Source organism: Chenopodium album, chromosome 5 (assembly GCF_948465745.1).
Source record: "Chenopodium album chromosome 5, dcCheAlbu1.1, whole genome shotgun sequence".
Classification (NCBI taxonomy): Eukaryota; Viridiplantae; Streptophyta; class Magnoliopsida; order Caryophyllales; family Amaranthaceae; genus Chenopodium; species Chenopodium album.
Window position 1 is genome coordinate 52,830,026 of NC_137838.1, and position 15,793 is coordinate 52,845,818.

The following is a 15,793-nucleotide window of genomic DNA, read 5'->3' on the forward strand; positions in this document are numbered from 1 at the left end:
AAATAAAATAAAATAAAAGAAAATGAAAAGAAAAAAGGAAAACAAAAACAAAACCCAACAAATCCCCAAAACAGTAAAACAAATCAGCTTCCATTTCTTTCTCTTTCGATCTTGGCTGCTCTGATTTGCATCACCTGCATCACCATCACGCATCATCAATTATCACTCAATCACCACCGTCAATCCTCATCGTCATCAATCAAGCATCAATCGAAGCCGTTCAATTCTCATTAAAAATCACGTGAAAAGCTCGTGATTGACCCACGAATGCGCGCCCGCACAGAGGTCGCACAGAGGTCGCGCATAGCTTCTGCCTCGACTCTGATTTTGGACTCAATCTCGTGCGCTTTCTGACAGGGCTGCGCGGCTGCGAGGTCTGGGTTGAGTAATTTGGTGGCTGCTCTGTTCGAAATCGCTGCTCGTAGTGGTTGTTGATGGTGGTAAATGGGTTGGTGGTAATTGGGGTGAGATGCGTGTTGTTGCTGCAGTTGTTGTTGGTTGCGGTGGATGCGGGGGAAGGTGATTGTGGTGGTTGCAATTGGTGTTGTTGTGGGGTTGAATTGAGGTGGTAATTGCTGGCGAGAGGGGTGGAGATGCGTGGGAGTTTGGTTTAATTGGTGAGTGGTTTAATTTGGTGGTTTGATTGATAGGCGATTGGCGGTTTTGGCGGAGGTTGATTGGAGGTGGCTGAAATTGAGTGGGTTGCGAAGGCTGGTGGGTGTGAGATGGAGGTTGAGGGAGGTGGCTGGTGTAGTGTTGTGGTGGTGTTGAGAAGGCAGGGAGCAGGGGATTGTGTGGTGTAGGTTTAGAAAGGGTGTGGTGTATGTTAAGCTGCTAGCAAGAGGGCAGCAGCTAGAGCATTTGCCTCGAACCTTGACCTCCGAACACAAATTTGACTTTGAAACCCGGAACGCCTACAACCAAAAACAACACGAGGGTGAATTGGAAAATAAAATAAAATAAATAAAATAAAGTAAAATAAAATAAGATAAATAAAGTAAAATAAAATAAAATAAGATGCTAAAGCTAAAGAAATAATAAAATTAAATGAAATAAAATAAAATAAAATAAAATACGAAACTAAAATAAATAAGAAAACGAGATAAAAAAGAGAAATTATTAAAAATATAAACTAACGACTTAAACTACAAACATTAAAAGAAAGAAAAATAAAATAAAACACGAAAATAAACTAAAAACTATAGAAAATTACAAAAATACTCAAAATAAAGAATAAAAGACAAGAATAATAAAATAATAGAAATAAAGGATAAAAAGGGTGAAATTATTGGAAAATAAGCCGGAATACGACTCAATAAACACCCTAAAAGTGACATAAAAGTCACTTATCAAACTCCCCCAAGCTTACCTTTTGCTCGTCCTCGAGCAAATTAACATGAAACACGGGAGAAGGAGAATGATTTATTCAAGCAAAACTAAGACACTAAAGGAGACAAGAATGTACACTAACTCACTTTCGTAGGAATCACTGTCACTTTTAGCAACTAATGACAAGCCCTTTAAACCCCTAGATCGCCCTAGAGGACGAGTGTGCTCTCGTGAGGGTGTCCTAAGAGTTTAACCCACAACTCTAAACAAAACCAAGGCAAAACAAAAAGAAAAAGAAAAGCAAAAACAAAAAGCAAGCACAACCACGACCAACATGACATGACAAGGCTTAAGAAAACCAAACAAGCTTTTAGATAGAAAATGCTCCATTCGGACTCAAAACATAGAGACATGCACCAAAGAATGCTCACCTTTCTTAATTAAATGAGGGAATACACGTTCCGAGATGCTCATGGTTGAAAGAGACAAACCTAAGCTAAGCATAGAGAACTAATGATTTCACTCTCCGCCCTAGCCCCATCCAAGACGGTCCACGTTCTCTCCACTAGCTTCAAATCATCCCTTAGTTAGCTCCTCATGATTCCTCGAGGGAACCGGAAAAAGAAATTTTTATGTGGAATCATAAGGTCATCCCGACATCTCAACTATGCATACTCTCTCCATAGGGTTGAAATCTATCTCCCTCCACCGGTCATTGACCTCACCCCTCTAAAGTCAAAGGGTCTTTACTAGGGTTGTAACGTAAGGCTAAGGGTCAAGGCGGGGCAAAAATTTGAAAATTTTGGTGATATTTCCTAAGTGAAGCAAAAGGGTGATCAAACCTCAAAAACAAACTCAAGAAATCACCAAACATCAAACAAAAATACCAATAATGCCATCTCCCCCAAGCTTATTCGACACCGACACTCAATAAAAACAAAAACGAATTAACGCTCCCCCCCAAGCTTGAACAAAGCATTGTCCTCAATGCTTAAACTAGGGAAGAAAACGAAACCAAACTAATTTTAAATTTTTTTTTTATTTTATTTGTTGTCCTTGCCTTTTTTAACTTTAGACGGCTTTTTCTTAACATTTGCTTTATTTCACACAATATATACAATTTACTTTTCTTGCTTGGTACAAAAAGCATAATACTTTCTCAATTTATTACAACACAAAACAAACTCTTAAACCGAAATGCTTCACAAACTAAGGGTTAGGGAAACGAAAGGTCATAAGGTTTGTAATGTGGCTCATAATCAAGAAAGGGAATAGGCTCAAAGGGTTGGCAAGAGGAGCAAATGCAAAATAAGAACAAAATAAGTAACAAAACAAAAAGAAGATAAAGAAAAAAGAGAAAAATGGTGCCCTTTTCCTCCCCTAGAGTTGCTTGGTCACGATCTTGGGAGCTAGAGAACAACACAAGGATTTAGTTATGCATAGTTAAGTATCCTAAATGCCACTCACAAGAATGATGAAGGCTAGAACAAATGACACTCACACGGGATAAGAAATAAGCAAATACCAACCAAGGGAATCCTATTCACCATAGAGAGCAACACCATCTTACCACTTTCCCGTGAACTAGGGGTTCAAACGTCCTCAAAAGTTCTAAACCGGGCTACCTTAGCTTACAATGTGTCTAACTCAACCCAAAGCATTCTCAAACCGTGCAAACCCTCATCAACTAGGAAGATAAGCATTCAAAGACACATCATCATGAAAGGCACACAAATCCAAATGAATGAGCAATTCCAAATCAAAATAATTTCAACTCGTCATAGCCATGTTTGTCACATAAAAGGGAAAAACAACACAAAAACAAGAGGAAGAAATAAAAAGGTTCACAAATGAGGCATGTAATTCAAGTAAATCCCAATCGTCATACAAATGACCGTTGATAACAACATCAACGATCCCAGGTTCCTTAGAACCAATGCAAACAACCTCGAACCATTCAACTTCTTCCTAAACTAACCTTAAACTAAGCACTCAAAGAAAAATTAAAAGAGTGAAAACAAGAAAGGTCTCACCGAGAGGTTGGCTTAAAAGAATAATAGAGCATAAAATCTAGTTCATCAAATGTCACTCCGCTCCAATCTTCCAAAATGCAACCTACAAGGCAAGACAAGACATAAAAGAAAACATTAAAAGAAAACAAAGAAAGAAAACAAAAAGAAAAAGAAAGGAGGGGGAGAAAAAGGGGTAGAAATCCTCCGGGTTGCCTCCCGGGAAGCGCTTGTTTATGGTCTCTAGCTTGACCCTTCACCTCCTTCAAGGTGGAATAAAAAACATCACCCTCATCAACTTGAGGATTGAATCATAGATGCCCCCAAGATTGAGAACTAGCATTCCTTGAGGTCTCAAATCACCACAAGGGAAAGGAGGGAATAAATCAAGAGCCAATGGTGGCTCATCTTTTCTTTTTCTCTTCTTCTTGTCGTTTCTTCTAAAAGGGCGATGAAGCTTGGAATCCTCGATATTAGGAAGGGAAACCTCACCTTCCTCAAGAGAGCCTTCAAACCAAGTAGGAACTTCAAGAAAGTTATCATACCTCATTGTCACCTTACCATCACATGGAGGTAAGCTCTCATTATCCATCACACCATCGACCACATCAACTCTACATATGCTCACCGCCATAGGGCTCTTCAAAACAACATTCTCAACTAGCCTACAAGGGAAGGGAACCGGGCCTTCAAACTTGTTTGGTTCACTAAAATCTAATGGCTCCTCATTTTGTTCTTGAACCTTCTTCTCAACCACATCCTCCACAACCTTGTCTTCCTTACTTTCATCCTCCTTGCAAGTTTCGAGATGATAAGCATATGAAGGGTTAGTAGATGATTGTAAGGGGAGTTTTGCGGTTAAATGGAGAGAAGAAATGTTGGCTAGTTGGGAGTCAACAACTTCATTGTGAGATTTGATCTCTTGGAATTGTTGAGTGAGAATTTGACGTTGTTGAAGAATTTGGGTTTGTGTGTGGTCGAGTGGGGATTGTTCTTCATACGCTTGAGGATTTTGGTCATGATGTTGACCTTGAAAGTTCCCCATTTGGATGGAAGGGTAAGAAAAATTTTCGGTTAGAGGATTGAAAAGAGGTTCATCTTGGAGGTAGGAGTTTTCTTGTTTTGGAGGTTGTTGAAGTTGTTGAGAATGAGCTTGGGTTACAAACTCTCCTTCCCTCAAAGTCAAAGCCTCACCTTGCTTGGGATTGAACTCTCTACAATACGATGCATCATGATCCGTCCCACCACAACAAGCACATGAGAAATCAATGATTTGTGACAGTTTTGAACCCAAACCAACACTTGAGTTCAACTTGGAAAGACCTTCATTCAAGAGTTCAACTATGTGCTTAAGTTGACCGACTTTCTCCAACTCATAAAGATCACCTTGCTTTCCTTGGGACCTTCTTTGACCTCCCCAAGAATAGCTAGTAGCCACCTCTTCAATTATAGCTTCAACTTGGCTTTGAGGGATCTTAATCAATTGGCCACCGGCACCCGCATCTAGATTGGTTCTTGAAATTGGCTCTAAGCCATCATAAAAGAATCTCATTAGCAAATTATGGTTGAATCCATGGTTAGGACATGCTCTAATCATATCCTTAAACCTTTCCCATGCTTCCCCAAGAGTTTCATCCGGTTCTTGCTCAAAAGAAACTATCTTCCTCCTCATTTTTGCGGTTTGCTCATCGGAAATGAACCTCTTGAGAAAGGCCTTCGCAACATCTTTCCATGTGGTGAGAGAGTTGGGCTTCAAAAGCTTGAGCCATTTCTTTGCTCTTCCGGTGAGAGATTGCCGAAAGAGATGCATACGAATGTAATCTTGGCTCACTTCATTTGTTTGCATCATTGCACACAACTCAAGGAATCGGTCCAAATGCTCAATGGGGTCTTCACTTGCACTTCCGGAAAATTGCTCAACTTGTACCATCCTAGCATATTGTGGATGGATTGTGAAATTAGACTCTGTGGTTGGGAGAAGTATACCACTCGTGAGCTCATAGACTTCCGGATTTCCAAACTCCCTAAAAAGAAGGTCATCCTCTTGTCTTGCCATATCTCTCTTTGAATACAACAAAGCTAAGCACACGATTAGCAATGACAAGTAGGATTAAAAAAAAAAGGCAAAATAATAAAAAGAAAGCAAATAAAATGACTATAACAATAGCAAAAATAAATGCTAAACAAGCCGCTTCCCCGGCAACGGCGCCAAAATTTGATCGAGGTTAGATAGGTCGTTGGTTCTACTAACCCTAATCAAATTAACAATTTATAATGCCTAAACTTACACTAAACTAGTTAGTGGCAAGTAAAGGGTCGAACCACTAAGGAAGCTCACTCGTACAACATCAATATCACTAATGCAAGAGTCAAGAGGGGAAATGTTTTTGTTGATATATTGGATAAAAAGCACTAAAACTACGAATAAGCAAAGATAAAGACGAATAAAATCAAGAAAGAACAACGCTAGGGATACGGGGGTGTCAAACATGATTAGAAAAAAGGGGAATAATCATAGTTATCATGAAGAACATGCCAAAGAACACAAGATCCTACCTAAACAATTCATTCTCATGCAATAGTCTAGGCAAATCAATGAAAGAGGTCTATGCTAATTAGGATCATTCTCATGCATCCCATTAGGCACAAGCTAACCAAGGAATAAAGGGGCACAATACATGGAACTCCATTTTTAACAACTCATTCTCATGCAATCATTAAAATAGAGGTGATCTAAATCTAGTTCAAATCATTTTCATGCATTTAAACTAGAAGGCAATCAAATAAAGTGCTACAATAGTCTCAAGTCAATAAAAATCATATCTTTCATCAATTTAAGGCATGTAATCAATCCACTATCATCATTCATCCAACATTCAACACATATTTTCCACCCCCTTCCCCTAGCTAAAAGATTAGCCTAGAGAAAGGAGGTTAAACATAATAGCAAAACCAAAAATATATTCAAGAAACACAAAACAAAACATGATTAAAAACAATGAAAACAATAATAACTAGATGAACTAAAAAGACTAACAAAAATAAGCAACAATAAAGCAAATAAATAAAGCTAAAGGAAAGGATTAGAGATTACTAGAGAGAGGATTAATGAAAGATGAAAACTTGAAGGAATTGCTTGATTGGAAATTAAACTTGACCAAAATTGATTACTTGGAAGAAAATTGAGCAATAATCTACTTTATCTCTCTAAAAACTATCTAATCTAACCCTAAGAGAGAGAAGCTCTCCTAAACTAACTAAGAAAATAGCATAATGGCCTCCCCTCTAATTACCCCCCAAAGGAGTATTTATAATACAAGGCTAAATAAAATAAAGTAAAAGAGAAAACTAAAAAGAAATAAAAACTAAACTAAAATAATTAAAATAACTAAACTTAAAAACCAAAAATAAAACTAAACTAAAAATAAAATAAAATAAAAGAAAATGAAAAGAAAAAAGGAAAACAAAAACAAAACCCAACAAATCCCCAAAACAGTAAAACAAATCAGCTTCCATTTCTTTCTCTTTCGATCTTGGCTGCTCTGATTTGCATCACCTGCATCACCATCACGCATCATCAATTATCACTCAATCACCACCGTCAATCCTCATCGTCATCAATCAAGCATCAATCGAAGCCGTTCAATTCTCATTAAAAATCACGTGAAAAGCTCGTGATTGACCCACGAATGCGCGCCCGCACAGAGGTCGCACAGAGGTCGCGCATAGCTTCTGCCTCGACTCTGATTTTGGACTCAATCTCGTGCGCTTTCTGACAGGGCTGCGCGGCCGCGAGGTCTGGGTTGAGTAATTTGGTGGCTGCTCTGTTCGAAATCGCTGCTCGTAGTGGTTGTTGATGGTGGTAAATGGGTTGGTGGTAATTGGGGTGAGATGCGTGTTGTTGCTGCAGTTGTTGTTGGTTGCGGTGGATGCGGGGGAAGGTGATTGTGGTGGTTGCAATTGGTGTTGTTGTGGGGTTGAATTGAGGTGGTAATTGCTGGCGAGAGGGGTGGAGATGCGTGGGAGTTTGGTTTAATTGGTGAGTGGTTTAATTTGGTGGTTTGATTGATAGGCGATTGGTGGTTTGATTGATAGGCGATTGGCGGTTTTGGCGGAGGTTGATTGGAGGTGGCTGAAATTGAGTGGGTTGCGAAGGCTGGTGGGTGTGAGATGGAGGTTGAGGGAGGTGGCTGGTGTAGTGCTGTGGTGGTGTTGAGAAGGCAGGGAGCAGGGGATTGTGTGGTGTAGGTTTAGAAAGGGTGTGGTGTATGTTAAGCTGCTAGCAAGAGGGCAGCAGCTAGAGCATTTGCCTCGAACCTTGACCTCCGAACACAAATTTGACTTTGAAACCCGGAACGCCTACAACCAAAAACAACACGAGGGTGAATTGGAAAATAAAATAAAATAAATAAAATAAAGTAAAATAAAGTAAAATAAAATAAGATAAATAAAGTAAAATAAAATAAAATAAAATAAAATAAGATGCTAAAGCTAAAGAAATAATAAAATTAAATGAAATAAAATAAAATAAAATAAAATACGAAACTAAAATAAATAAGAAAACGAGATAAAAAAGAGAAATTATTAAAAATATAAACTAACGACTTAAACTACAAACATTAAAAGAAAGAAAAATAAAATAAAACATGAAAATAAACTAAAAACTATAGAAAATTACAAAAATACTCAAAATAAAGAATAAAAGACAAGAATAATAAAATAATAGAAATAAAGGATAAAAAGGGTGAAATTATTGGAAAATAAGCCGGAATACGACTCAATAAACACCCTAAAAGTGACATAAAAGTCACTTATCAAACTCCCCCAAGCTTACCTTTTGCTCGTCCTCGAGCAAATTAACATGAAACACGGGAGAAGGAGAATGATTTATTCAAGCAAAACTAAGACACTAAAGGAGACAAGAATGTACACTAACTCACTTTCGTAGGAATCACGGTCACTTTTAGCAACTAATGACAAGCCCTTTAAACCCCTAGATCGCCCTAGAGGACGAGTGTGCTCTCGTGAGGGTGTCCTAAGAGTTTAACCCACAACTCTAAACAAAACCAAGGCAAAACAAAAAGAAAAAGAAAAGCAAAAACAAAAAGCAAGCACAACCACGACCAACATGACATGACAAGGCTTAAGAAAACCAAACAAGCTTTTAGATAGAAAATGCTCCATTCGGACTCAAAACATAGAGACATGCACCAAAGAATGCTCACCTTTCTTAATTAAATGAGGGAATACACGTTCCGAGATGCTCATATGTGAGTAAAAATTGGAACATATGCTTTCGAATATAGAACATATAACTAAAAATCTCAGAACACACACACGTTTTAAAATTGATAGCATATAAGTGAAAATTTCGGAATAAGTCATTCGAAATTTATAACTTCTATCTTGACTAATTTATGGTTTAGAACATGTGAGTACTAATTTAGAACACCTGATTTAATTTAGAACACCTAGGGGAAAAGTTTAGAACATCATATTTAAAATTTAGAACATAAAAAGTGTTCTCACATAAGAAAAATTCACACGAGAGCCTCCACCTTTATATATATATATATAAATATATATATAAATATATATATATATATATATATATATATTGTTATAGTTAATTTTTTTTTTTAACATAAAACGTAACATAGAATACTTGGGCAAGGCCCTAATAATTACAGCCTAACGTCCATAGATTTGGATAACCCAAAATGCAAATCTAGAACTAAGTTCAAACGATGAAAACAACAAGAAACTAGAATATTGTTTTTACATAACCAGAACAAAGACATAAAAACACAGAGGCATGAACAGAAGCTAATAAATGCCCTACAGAGCATTAAGATCAGCTTCATAGGCAGCAATGACACTTGTGGGGACTGTGTAATGAGGAACATGACCCCTATGCATACGCATGGCAAGCTGACTTAGATAGTGTGCAACAGAGTTCCTTTCCCTTGGAATATGGCTAACCACCACTGTCATATCCTGATTCCTGAGGCATCGGCTAACAACTATGATAATTGTTGCTGGTTCATGATGCATGTTAACCGGTTCTTTGTTAAGAAGAGAACGAATAGCCTTAGGGTCTGTTTCAACCTCAAGAAATTTGATAGGAAAAGCCCTTGCAAAGTTTAAACTCTCTCTCAGAGCATACAATTCAGCCTGAAGAGGAGTTTTTGCATTGTATACCTAAACTACCATTCACCTTTATCAGTTCTGAACACTCCACCCCCACCAGCACATTCATCCCTTTCACTTTTCCAGGCACCATCAGTGTTTAGCTTTAAATAGCCAGGTCTTGGAGGCCTCCAAGGAATAGATCTATCTGCAAGAGGGCCTTTGGCACAATAAATTTTCTCTTTGCCTTTCCCTTTGTGATCACCCTGTAAAACAAAAGAGTTGATTTGATTGTTAATTATAAACCTGTTAAACACATAGTTACAATTGTAATCATCATTGTTGAAGATGACCCCATTTCTGAGCTTCCAAAGCTGCCACATTCCCATTAGGAAAATGCACTTCCATTTAAGAGTTTGAGAGAAATTGAATTTTAACCAATCATTCCAGGAGCTGTTCATAAAAATACTGAAATTAAAGGAAGGTGGAGGTTTTAGTTTCTAAAAGATCATAGACCACAAAACAATGGAAGAGTAGCAATAAAGATGAATGAAATTTTCTGGATGCTCCTTACACCTAACATAGACATTGTCAAAGTTAGGGATTTGAGAGGCAAGAATATCAGCAGTGGGGAGAATGGAGAGCACACAATTCCACATGAATATTTTATACTTGAAAGGGACCTTGATTTTCCAGAATGTTTTCCAACTGAAAGAGAAGGGAAAGGGAATAGGAGAGGGGTTGGAAGCTGAGAAATAAGCAGATTTGACGGTAAAAGACACATGAATCATGATGAATCCACCTAATCTGATCAGCTGCAGAAACAGGTTCAGAAACAGAAGAAGAGATTGGGGTACTAAGGATTACATGAATGATGTGAGAGGGAAGAAGGTGCCTAATATCATCAATGTACCAAGTACCATTCCTGATAATATTTGAGACTCTCCAATGACTACTATATTGAGGGATATCCATTGAGATTAACTTACATAAAGGAGCTTTTCCAACCCAATGATGGTACCATAAGGAGGTATCCTCTCCATTACCAATTCTGATGATTAGACCTTGTGAAAGTAAATCTCTGCCTCTTACACTAGTAGAAAAAAGCAATTAGCCACCGGTTCAAAACCCCCCTATGCCACCGGTTTTCATTTGGGGGGTGGCAATAATCTGATGCAAAAGCCACCGGTTCAAAACCGGTGGCAAAAACAAGTATTGCCACCGGTTAACCGGTGGCAATTACAGTTGGCGGAATTTTTTTGGGTATTAAACATTTTTGCCACCGGTTAACCGGTGGCAATAACAGCTACATAATTTATTTTTTTTTCCTTTTCCTTTTCTGCTGCAATTATAATACTAATACAATAATATAAAAACAATCAATGTAAGGCAAACAACATCACATGAGCGCAAAAGAATTGTTATTGTACAATACTAAAAAAAAATTAAAAAATTACATTGAATTATAATCAAACAATGAAATTCAGCTTTAAATTATTGTACAATAAAAAATAATAATAAAAAAATATGTCTAAAACAATTTTTCAAAATCAAAGTCTTGAATCTTGTTGCATGTCTTGAATCTTGATGCATCAATTAAGACCTGCATAAATTAAACCCAGAATTAATAAAACTTACCAAAAAATGCGAAAAAAAAAAAAAAAAAACAGTACCCAAAAAATTCACGAACTCTAAACTATAAAAAAAAAAAAAAAAAAAAAAAAAAAAAAAAAAAAAAATTCGCGAACCCAAATATTTCACAAACCCAGCAGAATAGTTCACGAACTCATGCATGTACCTAGACAAAAAACGATCCAAATATTTTGAAAATCAATTAACCCCAAAAATTTAGAAAATCAATTAAACCCAGAAAAATTTCGAAATCACTTAAACTCAGAAAAATTTCGAAAATCAATTAACTACAAAAAAATTTCGAAATAAATTAAATTTTAAAACCCAGAAAATCAATTTCGAACTCCACCATAAATAACAAAACCCACCCACCTTAAACCACCATAACCACAACCACCACCACAACCCATGAATTCCACCAAAAAAACAAAAAACAAAAAACAAAATAAAAGTAAGAAAAAAAAAGAGAAATTACCTCAAATTTCACCAAAAATCCCCCGAAATTATCTAGAATTTGGGTTATAAAGGTCAAATTCGACCATGAAAACTCTAGATCTAGAGTTTTCATGGTCGAATTTGACCAGAAAACCTTAGGCGGCAAAAGTTAGTGGCGGCGGTTTTCAAAAGAGGTGAAGAGGAGGGAGGAGGCGAGGGAGATAAGAGAAGAAGAGCAGAGGGGATGAGGGGACGAGAGAAAAGAGAATGAAGGTGGACTGAGCTGAGAACGAAGATTATGAGAAAATGGGTATGGAGGAGCTGTGAGGAGTGAGGAGAGATAAGTTCAGAAAGAAAAAGGGAGGAGAGAGAAGATGAAGGGGCTAGGGTTTGGTAAAAGGGGTTAATATATAGGAAGGAACAAAAGGGGTGGGTTTTAGAAAAGGCCGGGTTTTTTTTTTTTAACAAAGCCACCGGTTTGAACCGGTGGGATTAATATTTTTCCCACCGGTTCGAACCGAACCGGTGGCAATACTAATCCCTCAAAATCCCGCCCATTTTTTCCCCTATTTTTGCCACCGGTTTTTGAAAACCGGTGGCCATTGAGCGGTGTCTTTTTGCCTTTTTCTACTAGTGTTAGGATGTCTCTCCACATAGGGGATTGGGAGGGGTTGGAAATAGCATCTAAAAAGTTTGACTTCTAAAATACTTATCCTTTAAAATTTTGACCCAAAGCTTATGAGGATGAGTGAGAATGTTCCATCCTAATTTGGCCATAAAAAAAATATTCCATTCCTTCAATGATCTAATCCCCAACCCCCCCCCCCCCCCCCCCCCCATAATTAAACCGGACATTTTGACTTGGAAGTCATTAGTTATTCAGGATTATCTTTCCACGATGTTTCATGGAAATTTCTGGCACGGAAATCAATGGTACATTACTTTATTGCTAACCAATTACAATAAATAATGGCTTAACTAATACGGAGTAATTTTTTTTTGAAACCTCAATAATTTTACATAAAAGTTCTACCGTAGTCGTCGACTACGGACGACTACGATAAGAGATTAAATCTTATCTGTTTATTTTTTAATTGACTAATCCTAGCCGTCCAATTCGATACCTCAACAAAACAGTCATCAAGTCTAGTCATCACGTCTTTAACACAGTCATCAAGTCTAGTTATCAAGTCATTACACGGTCATCAAGTCTAGTCATCAAGTCATTACACAGTGATCAAGTCTAATCATCAAGTCATTAACTCTAGTTTGGTTAAATTTATTTTTTCAAAAGTTTTTTTTTTTTTTTTTTTTGCTTATTTTTCAAATTATTAAATTCTTATATTTTATTTAATTTCATAATTAAATTGAACATCATAAAATCAATAGTAAAAAAATTAGAAAAACGGTGACATTCATGACATGCAAAAAATTGAAAATTAACTGAGAAAAACATTAAACAACGGCAACCATTATTAATCGAAACTTATAATTTTGTGTTTAATTTTAAAAAATCATATGAACTTGGTAGTAATTTGCCATGGTTGAATGTTGAAGCTGCTATGATATTGTTGAAGATGGACATAATAATTCTATAATCATTACCATAACAATACTTATGTATTACAACCCTTTTTTTTTTTTTTTTTTTTTTTTTTTTTTTTTTTTTTTTTTTTTTTTTTGAAGGAAAGGTGATGTCCCAGCTCGAAACTCGAATTATGTAACTTCCTTTAACTTTTAATGTATTATGGCTTATGTAGTGATTTTTTAAGTTATATGTGATCAGTTAAATTTTATTATTTGTCTGCCATTACTAAATGTTTGAAGCTTTAAAAAATAACCATTCATTTTTTAAGAAAAAAAACCATTTTTTTTTACATATTTTAATAAACCTATTAATTAGGAAGTGGGGGTGACTTCTTTTTTAAGTGGCGTGAGTTTAGGAAGTATATGACAAAATATGAAAGATGATATATTCCTTGCCTTAAAAAAAAAAATCTAATATCAATTAAATTCTACTAAAAGCGAATCTAAAGACACACTTTTCAATATATTATTAAATAATTTCCCGCCAAAAGTACCTTCTAAAAAAATTATTGTTATGTAAGGAAAAAATAAATTATATCTAAATTATGACATAATTTGTTTTATATAAAATATAAATCTTTTCCTAAAAGATTAAACTATCCATTATAAATTTATAATTATTACATGTATTTTAAATATTTTCTCTTACATGCTTTTATTTTTAGTATACACTATAGTTTTTAATACTCAAGTCATTATATCAAAAAATTTATAATAAAATTATCAAAAATATTTAACAACCGTGCATTGCACGGGATTTAACCTAGTATATATATAAAGGGGAGTTTTTCCCTGAGTTTTTAGAGAGCCACGTAGGATTTAATTTTCTTAGCGCGCCACGTAGGATTGTAAATTTAAGTTGTAACCAATTAAATAAGAGATTATTAATTTCTTTTACAATTAAATAATTCAAATGCCACGTAAGCAAAATTAGCAAATGAGATTTTAAAGTTTAAATTAATTAAATACAAAATATTATCTTTTGATATTAGGAATTTTATCTAATATTCTAAAACTAATATAATAAATATGAAAAATATTTTTTTTAAAAAAAAATACTGACAAACCGTGCATCGCATCTTTTACAATTAAATAATTCAAATGCCACGTAAACAAAATTGACGAATGAGATTTTAAAGTTTAAATTAATTAAATACAAAATATTATCTTTTGAGATTAGGAATTTTATTCTAATATTTTAAAACTAATATAATAACAATTTTAATAACATAAATATGAAAAATATTTTCTTAAAAAAAAAAATACTAACAAACCGTGCATCGCACGGGCTTCATCTAGTAAATATATATTCCTTAATAAAATTAGTATACAAATAGTGGATGGCTTAATTCTAGGCTAGAATAATTACATTGACTTAAATTACAAAGATATGAATTACTTTTTTTTTTTTTTTTTTTTTTTGAAAACAAGCTGCGAGAATTTCATTAAAGTAGATCAATTTCCGCCAAAGTAATCAAGCTTTGGGGAAACGGACCAAGAGAAACAATTTCGTTACAATCTCTAGTATCCCATCTTGCAACATTATGGGCTAGAGTATTACCCGCGCGCTTAATATGAAAAAAATAAAACGAGACAAAACTACACGCCAACTTACAAATATCATCAAAAAGCAGGAAGATAGGAGAAAAGCCAACTGACTTTGACAATATTGCCTTCACCACTGACTTAGCATCACACTCAAGGTGCACTCTTGTAAATCCCAGCCTTCTAGCTAATAACAATCCATAACGACAAGCAGCAGCTTCTGCCAAATCCACCCCCACCCTGCATTTTCAGCACGCACTGCAGCAGCAAGCAGGCTTCCTTGGTCGTTTCTCAGCACAACACACAGCCCCGTGGCAGCTCCCACATGAGCATCACTATACATGTGGATCTCATCTTTGCCAGAATAAATAAATAAATATATAAATTTGAAACTTAGTCAAGTTTGTAATCAACTAGCATAGTGCCCGTGCATTGCACGTTTTATAAATCAAATCATTATTTTTTTGAAAAAAGCATGATTGATCCCGTAGGGAAAAAAAAATCCTAAGATAGTTCAATTAGTAATAACGGGCTTATTTTCTCTAACAATTAATTAATTATTAAAATTTTGTCCAGTTGCAATAATGGTTGATGCGTAAATAAATTAAAGAAAGATGTGATTTGAATAGTATTTTATTTCATTTGCAATTCTTTTCTTTTATTCCCTATTATTTTTTTTATAATATTATTTATTATAATTGAAAAATAAATTAATCATTTTGCCCTACATAACTACGTAAGAGAAGTAGAGGAAAAACTAAATTTACGTACTTGTCATACATTCCGCATATTACTATAGAAGAACAATGGAAGAAAAACTAAAATTTACTTGTCATACTATCTGTTCGGTATCTATACAATCTAAACCTGTTTTACCCATGGCATTCACTATCTACAAACACGATAATAACCTTATATCTTATTCACCGCCATATTTTACAGTTATCTAAGCTAAGCATTGTGTCAAAAACTTTTACATAATATCCATATAACTAATCAACAACTGATGATTGAATATACAACACAAATATATAGAAATGGTTATTGATAAATTTTATATGATTAAAAAAATATTTATTAAAATAATAAGAATTAAAGACATATTTTATCAACTAACCAATCATGTA

At 35.2% G+C, this 15,793-nt stretch overlaps 1 non-coding gene across 1 annotated transcript; it reads left to right on the forward strand.

The window, feature by feature from the left end:
* The first annotated feature begins 4,906 nt into the window (after positions 1–4,906).
* LOC145633395 (small nucleolar RNA R71) lies at positions 4,907–5,013 on the forward strand. Its single transcript, XR_014112723.1, has one exon. It is a non-coding gene; the product is annotated as a small nucleolar RNA R71 (small nucleolar RNA).
* Positions 5,014–15,793: the final 10,780 nt, after the last annotated feature.